Genomic DNA, 8,793 nt, shown 5'->3' with positions numbered 1-8,793 from the left:
AATCACTTTGAGAATTTGAAGTGTAAACAAAATTGCATGAACATAGGACAAACAAAAATGCAAAAACTCAAGGTTTAAATGATACTACAAGAATGATTTGCAGAAAGTAAACGGAACTATTGAAACTCACGATGCAGGTGAAATTAATTACTAAAACTTGATATTTTTGGGAGATAAAACAATTGTCTTGAGCTTAAATCAAGTAAGAGGACATAAATCTATGTTAGAAGCAGAATTGCAAAAAACAAGCGCAAAAATAAAATTATGAAGAATGAACAAAAATATGGTAATGGTGATATGCAATGTTCTGAAAATTGGACCGGATCGGCCGGTTGAACCGAGAACCGGTGAGAGAAATGGTCCGGTCCTCCTCTTAAAACCGCCAATTTCAAAACCGTTGGAAAATCGACGAACCGGCAAAAAATCGGCCGGTTGGACCGGACCGGAAATCGGCCGGTTCTTTAAAAAAACAAAGCCACGCCGCGTCACTCACCCCCTCCCCCAAACCTTTCGCGAATCAAATGCCATCAGTCCCTCACCACTCACCAACCTTAGCTTCTTCAAGAATTCAAAACCCAAACCAAAAACCTAGCCTCTTCAACGGATTCGACGCCACCGTTCGTCGTTGTAGGCGCCTCCGCGGCCTCCTCCTCCCCCCTGTTCCAAACCAAATCCCTAGCTTGGCACGTCGTCGTCGCGTCGTCTTCTAACTTCGCTGTTCGAGGCTTCGAGTTCGAGATGCTTGCCGTGGTGTCGCTGTCGTCGTCTTGCTCTCAGTTGAAGGTTAGTGGAACTGTTTAGTGATTCCCTTTTATGCTCTGTTGAGTCTGTGTTGAATGAAACTTGAATGTCCGATAATTAGTAATTTTTGAATCTGAAATGACGTAAATCATTGATTTTGTATTGTTGAAATTATGTTGTTGAAATGGATTTGTTATGTTGCTGGCTTGCTGCTGCCATTTTTTAATTTGAGTATGATGTTTCTGAATTTTTGTTGAAATAGTTATTGATTTGAAGGTTAGGATGATTATTTGTTCTAGAACTGAGTCTGCTATTTCACTGCCTGATGGGAAAGTAAGTTCTCCCCATCCTCCGTTGGATTCGTCCTGCTCGTCGCCCTCTGCTCAAATTTTTTACTCTGTTTTGTAAATAAGCTGAAACTTGTTGCTCAATTTCTGTTCGTTCCTTTGCTAAATAAGCTGAAATTTGTTACTCTGTTTTGTACTTTGTTAATGCTGGAAACTTACTCGGTTTTGCATAATTGTTGACTGGCTGAATTGCTGTAGGCAGAATTGTTAATGTTCATTGTGTAGGCAGAATTGTTAATGTTCATTGCTGTGGCTATTTTTAATTTCATATATGTTTTATTAAGCAGTGCAAGCCTTCCAAGTAACACACTCTTTGATCTTTTTGTTGGGATCTTGAAATATGACCAAGAAATCATGGATGTGAAGGATGATCTCAAAGCAGTTAAGGAAAGAGACCCTGCTTGCATAAGCCATGTGCATTGCTTCTTGAACTTCAAAGGCTTCTTAGCATGCTAATCTCATAGAGTTGCTCATAAGCTATGACTTCAAGGAAGAAAAGTCTTGGCAATTATGATCCAGAACCGAGTTTCCGAGGTTTTCGCGGTTGTTATTCATCCCGGTGCTAAGATTGGAAGCGGGATTCTGCTTGATCATGTAATTGGATTAGTGGTTGGTAAAACTGCAGTGATTGGTAACAATGTGTCAATTTTGCATAGTGTGACTTTGGGTGGAACTAGTAAAGCTTCTGGTGATAGGCATCCAAAGATTGGTGATGGGGTTTTGATTGGTGTAGGGACTTGTATTTTGGGGAACATTAAGGTTGGTGAATGTGCTAAGATTGGTGCTGGTTCTGTGGTGATTAAGGATGTTCCTCCTAGGACTACTGTTGTTAGTGATTTTGTTATGCTGTTGTTTTGAATTAATTTAGGGGTGATTATTTGTTATGCTACTGTTTTGAATTAATTTAGGAGTGATTAATGATTATTTCTAGTTGTATTCTTGCTGGTTGCACCATTGCTCTTTTCACTATTTAACTTTGTATTTTGATAAGATCATATGGATTTGGTTGACATTTCATATGTTTTTAAATTTGGAAGATATTTAAGATTTATATTAGACTATAATTATATTTTAAGATGTTTATATATAATTTATTTATTATTTTATTCTGAAACGGTTTTTTCGGTTGAACCACCGGTTGAACCGGTTGGACTAATGAACCAGTGAACTAGTAGCTAGAGCGGTTTGATAACCGGTCCGGTTTTCCGAACCTTGGTGATGTGTCACACGATCAGAACATTAAAGGATAACCAAGTAGAAACAATAGAAAAATGAATAAAACTTGGGGATAATAATTAAAGAGGATACCATAATTCTGAAAAACCATGCTAGAATTCATGGTAATAATTCAAAAGTAACTTAATATTTATATTGGGTAAGATGAAGCAATTTTGTAGTAGTTAAATAATTGTATAGTTAGTTTAGAGAAAAGAAAAAGTTAATTAGAGTACGTTAGAGTACATTTTCTAGAAGATTAGCTAGAACTAAGCACTATTTATACTTAATATGTAAATAAACTCTGTAGAGGAGAATTCACTAGAAAATGAAGTATAGTGACTAGAAGCCCCTTTCTTCAGTCATGGTTCTTCACAACAATGTTTTGCATGAAGTTCTTCTTCTCTAGCTCTCTAGAACTCACCAAATTGAACATGGTGTGGTGAGCGTGGACAGAGAGCTAGGTTAGAATCGAGTTTCAAGAGAGGAACGAAGATCGAAACCTCTTTCTTGAAAAATCAAAGCAATTTCTGCAATTTTCTACGATTTTTTTCTTCTTCCCTCAATCGTTCTTTCTTCCCGTATCTTCTTGCCTTCTCTCTTGGATACACATGAAAGAGCTTGATAAGAATTTGATTGTTTTAAGAATCTCATCAATTCAGTGGAAACAAAGACTCCGATCAACGAATTCAAAGAGAAAGATTTGGATCTACACCACCTCAAAAATCCATTGATTTAAGTAACGTCATGGCTTCTAAAGGAAATCCATTCTCCTCTGTTGACATTCAAGCACTTTCGCAGCTCATGAATCAGTTAAACCTAGCGTTGGATCTGACAAATCCATATTTTCTTCACCTTGGAGAGAGTCCAGGTTCAGCCTTGATTTCAACGATTCTTGGAACTTGCAATTAGCAAACATAGGAAAGAGCAATATGGAGGACATTGAGGTCCAAGAACAAAGAAAAATTTGTTGACGGAATCATTAGAAGACCAGCTAAGGATGATACACCCCTTGAAGCTTGGGAGTGATGCAATAATTGTGTGGTATCTTGGATCAACCAATCCCTGAGCCCAGACATTGCTCAGATTGTTGTGTGGATCGATTAAGTGAAAGAGCTCTGGAATGAATTAAAGCACATATATGGTAAAGGAGATGTCTATAGGGTAGCTGAATTAGAGGAAGAATGGTGCGCGTGTATGCAAAACCCACACTATTTAGTACAACAGCAGCAGTACCAGCAAGTGCACTGGATCGTCCAAGTAATACCTGAGCGAGTCAGGGTCGATCCATGAGGATTGTGGCTTAAAGCAAGCTTATAGTTGTCTTGCAGGTCTTAGTCAGGCGGAATTAGAAGGAGTACTTATTGTTAGGTTGATTAGGATTATAGTATGTGAAGTTGGATGAAGTATCAACAGTGAGAGGAATAAAGTTGAGAGTTGGAGTTGCTTTGTCTTTCTAAAATAACTCTGGTACTACTATCTTCTTTTCTTGTGAATGATCTTCTTCTATGGCAGGCTGTAAGTGATTGACACTGGTTTGAGCAGCTGTCAATACTCTTCTGGATCTGAACCCCAGATTTAGTGTGGATCCATCTCTACTTGAGGGTGAAGCGCGTACAGTCCATTCTCTTTTATGATCCTACTCAAAACGCCACAGACAAGGTCGGATCTTCCAGATCAGAGAATGCTGTATCTGGGTTCTAGCCTCTACCACAGAGACCCTAATCTCGCCGAAAATTGGCTAAACTGATTTCTTGAGAAGTCCCCAATGAAATCGTGGATTAGCCGTCTGAGAGATGTATATTCAAGCTGTTGTTCATCATTGTCTAGTGAAAGACGCATTCTGAATTCAAGTAGACGCGAGTGTTTGTCAGACACGTTCATCTTAATGTGATGAATAGAGCTAATTGGTTAGATCATCCTATTCACCACGACGAAGTATGAATAAACATCTTAGAATTAATCACACACGGATCGAAGAAGAAACAATAGTACTTTTATTAATTCATGGGACTCAGCAAGGCTCCTCCCCTCAACCTAGGAGGTTTAGAAACTCATACTGAAAATAAAATACAAAGTAAAAACGAAAATAATGGCAGACCTCCCTCAGCGGGAGGTCTCCCCTAATGGAGAATTCGAAGAAGGTAAAAGTTCTCCGAATTACATAAGTTTAATCCCTTAAATAGATGACTAGTAAGGTAAAACAGTCTATTTAGTGCTAAAATCTACTTCTGGGGCCCACTTGATGAGTATTTGGGCTGAGCTTTGAGGAGATCCACATGCATTGAGGTCTCTTGGACGTAGAATGTCAGCTAGGGGGTCCTCTCTGGACCTTTGGATGCTAGGCTCTACTCTTTGGGCGCTGGACGCCTGGAGGGGGTAGGAAGCTGGCATTGGACGCCAGTTTTAGGCCTTCTAATCCAAAGAAAAGTATGGACTATTATATATTGCTGGAAAGCTTTGGAAGTTAGCTTTCCATATCCATTTAGAGCGCTCCATTTGAACTTCTGTATCTCCAGAAAAGCTCTTCGAAATATAGGCAGGTCAGATCTGGACAGCATTTGCAGTGCTTTCTCTGTCTCTGAATCAGACTTCTACTCCAACTCCTCAATTTCAGCCAAAAATTACCTGAAATTTCCCAAAAACACAAAAACTCATAGTAGAATCCAAAAATATGATTTTAACACTAAAACCTATAAAAACATAATAAAAACTACTAAAATCTATATGAAAGTAATGTCAAAAAAGCATATAAAATATCTGCTCATCAAAGAACTATTTGCTATTAAGCAAGGAGAGTTGTCTGTTACAGGTTACTACACGAAGTTGAAAGAAATTTGGGAAGAGTTAGACAATCTCAGGCTGATACCAACATGTTCGAGGTGTATAGAGAGCTATAATTGTGAGTTTAGCATTATGAGTGCATATAAAGAAGAGTCAAATGTAGTGAGGTTACCAAGGGGACTGAATGAATAATTTTTAACAATAAGGTCTCAAATCATGCTGATGAAGCCCTTACTTAAGGTGGATATGGTGTTTTCTTTTCTACTTCAACAAGAAAGGCAAATACACATGAATGATATTATAGATGGAAAATCTCTGCTGTTTATCTCCAAGAATGGCAGAATTGAGAACTCAAGCATTGCTCCCAGAGGATGTGACAGAAATGGAAGAGGAAGCGGAGCTTCAGGGAGAAATGGAAAAGGAACTAAACAGTGTTCACACTGTGGCAAGAGCAGTCATACGACTGATACATGTTACAAAAAGTATGGATATCCTCCACATTACAAGAGCAATGGTTCATCAATCAATAATGTGGTTGTAGAGGAGATGAATACAGAGAATAATGACCCAAACCAGAAGGGACATGATGCTAAACCAGGTTTCAATTTGAGCTCAGAGTAGAAAGAAGCATTACTGGCTTTTAGCAAAATTCACAACCAAAGCATAGCTTAAACCAAATAACTTCCACTACACTCCCATCAAACCAAGGTATCTCGTATATCATGTCATTATTAGTCTTTAATCATAACTCATGGGTCATAGATTCCGGAGCTATAAACCATGTTGCATATTCTAAAAATTTCTTCAAAAGTCTCTATCACATAAGACTAGTTCTGATTAACATGCATGATGGCACAACCACAATAGCAAATTCAACTGGCACTGTACTATTTTCAAAACAATTTCATTTGCTGCATGTGTTTTACATTCCAACTTTCAAGTTCATCTGATTTCTTTGTCAAAACTTATTGCTGATTTAAAATGTGAATTATTTTTGATGATGCTGGATGTGAAATTTAGGACAAGAACACCTTGAGGACAATTGGTGTAGCTGAGCAAAGGAAGAGATTATATGCTTTTGAAAGTCTTGCTCCCATTCCAACTATAGCAGCCACTGCACTCACATCCACATCACATACAAGTCATGATGCACATCATTCATACACTGCACTCCTAATTTAGGATGTAATTTGGCATTTTAGGTTAGGTCATTTACCAGATAATAGAATAAATGTAATGCAAAAATTGTATAATGATATGACACATTCAGTTTCAAGCAAGCCATGTGATTCATGCCATTACGCAAAGCAAAATCATTTACCCTTTATTCCTAGAATCTCAAAGAGTAATAATAAATTTGACATTGTTCACATGGATATTTGGGGACTTATCAACACTATATCTGTTTAAGTACTTTCTCACCATAGTTGATGACAAAAGTAAAAACACTTGGCTCTATTTCATGAAAACCAAAGCTGAAGTTTCACAATTAGTTAAGGTGTTCATTCAAATGATTGAAAATCAATATGGAGTCATAATTAAAAAGCTCATATCAGACAATGGGCTTGAGTTTCGGCTTACACAATACTATGCCTCTAAGGAAATCATTCACCAAACTAGTTGTGTGTAGAAACTCCACAACAAAATGGCTTTGTAGAATGAAAAATTCACCATATTTTAGAGGTAACTTGCGCGTTGATGTTCCATTCTCACATGTCAAAGAAATTCTGGGATCTTGCAGCTGGATATGTGATGAGTGGATAATTTATACGCTTTTTGGCATTATTTTTAGGCAGTTTTTAGTATGTTTTAGTTACTTTTTATTATATTTTTATTAGTTTTTAAATAAAAATCACATTTCTGGACTTTACTATGAGTTTGTGTATTTTTCTGTGATTTCAGGTATTTTCTGGCTGAAATTGAGGGACCTAAGCAAAAATCTGATTCAGAGGCTAAAAAAGGATTGCAGAAGCTATTGGATTCTGACCTCCCTACACTCGAAGTAGATTTTCTGGAGCTACAAAAGCCTAATTGGCACGCTCTCAATTGCGTTGAAAAGTAGACATTCTGAGCTTTCCAGCAATATATAATAGTCCATACTTGTCCCGAGTTTTGATAACGCAAACTGGCGTTTAAACGCCAACTTCCTACCCTTTTCTGGAGTTAAACGCCAGAACTGGCATAAAAGCTGGAGTTAAACGCCCAAACTGGCACCAAAGCTGGCATTTAACTCCAAGAAAAGTCTCTACATGTGAAAGCTTTAATGCTCAGCCCAAGCACACACCAAGTGGGCCTCGGAAGTGGATCTATGTACTATCTATCTTAGCTTACTCATTTTCTGAAAACCTAGGTTACTGGTTCATTATAAAAACTACTTTTAGTGATTCATTTTGTACCTCATAACATTTCACATTAGAACTTGTATTTTCTATGGCATGAGTCTCTAAACTCCATGGTTGGAGGTGAGGAGCTCTGCTGTGTTTCGATGGATTAATGCAATTACTACTGTTTTCCATTCAATCACGCTTGTTTCTATTCTAAGATATTGACTTGCACTTCAACCTGATGAATGTAATGATCCGTGACACTCATCATCATTCTCACCTATGAACGCGTGCTTGACAACCACCTCCGTTCTATCTGCAATAGCTTGAGTGTATATCTCTTGGGTTTCTAATCTAAGATTAGAACCTTCGTGGTATAGGCTAGAATTATTGGTGGCCATTCTTGAGATCCGGAAAGTCTAAACCTTGTCTGTGGTATTCCGAGTAGGATCTGGGATGGGATGACTGCGACGAGCTTCAAACTCGCGAGTGCTGGGCGTAGTGACAGACGCAAAAGGATCAATGGATCCTATTCCAACATGAGTGAGAACCGACAGATGATTAGCCGTGCGGTGACAGCACATTTGGACCATTTTCACTGAGAGGATGGATGGTAGCCATTGACAACGGTGATCCACCAACATACAGCTTGCCATTGAAGGAGCCTTACGTGCGTGAAGAAGAAGACAGTAGGAAAGCAGAGATTCAGAAGACAGAGCATCTCCAAAACCTCAACCTGTTCTCCATTACTGCATAACAAGTATTTATTTCATGTTCTTTTACTTTTTTGCAATTAAAACTAAGAATCATTACTGATATCCTGACTAAGAATTACAAGATAACCATAGCTTGCTTCAAGCCAACAATCTCCGTGGGATCGACCCTTACTCACGTAAGGTATTACTTGGACGACCCAGTGCACTTGCTGGTTAGCTGCACGGAGTTGTGTGAAAAGTTTGCGATCACGATTTCATGTACCAAGTTTTTGGCGCCGTTGCCGGGATTGTTCGAGTTTGGACAACTGACGGTTTATTTTGTTGCTTAGATTAGGAGAAATTTTTATTTTTGGTTTAGAGTCTTATATTATCGTTTTTGGTTAAAATTTTAAAATCCTTATTTTATTTTATTTTTCTAAATTATTTTCGAAAGTTTTCAAAACCAATAACTTCATAATTTAGACTTCTGTTTAAGTTTAGTTTCATATTTTAAGTTTGGTGTCAATTGCATAAGTTTATTTTTCTTTCAATTTTTTTCGAATTATTAGTGCTCAGAGTATAAAAATTTTTAAGTTTGGTGTCCTTTGTGTTTCGGTTTTCTAAAAAAAAATTTTCAAAAGTTGCTCTCAGTGTTCATCTTGATATTCAAAATTTTTCTGTTTGTTT

General features: G+C 37.7%; 1 pseudogene; it reads left to right on the top strand.

The window, feature by feature from the left end:
- The first annotated feature begins 289 nt into the window (after positions 1-289).
- Positions 290-7,818, top strand: LOC112748343 (serine acetyltransferase 1, chloroplastic-like; annotated as a pseudogene).
- The last annotated feature ends 975 nt before the right edge of the window (positions 7,819-8,793 follow it).

Source organism: Arachis hypogaea, chromosome 15 (genome assembly GCF_003086295.3).
Source record: "Arachis hypogaea cultivar Tifrunner chromosome 15, arahy.Tifrunner.gnm2.J5K5, whole genome shotgun sequence".
Taxonomy (NCBI): Eukaryota; Viridiplantae; Streptophyta; class Magnoliopsida; order Fabales; family Fabaceae; genus Arachis; species Arachis hypogaea.
The sequence above is the reverse complement of the archived record's forward strand: the minus strand, read 5'-3'. Positions and strand labels throughout refer to the sequence as shown.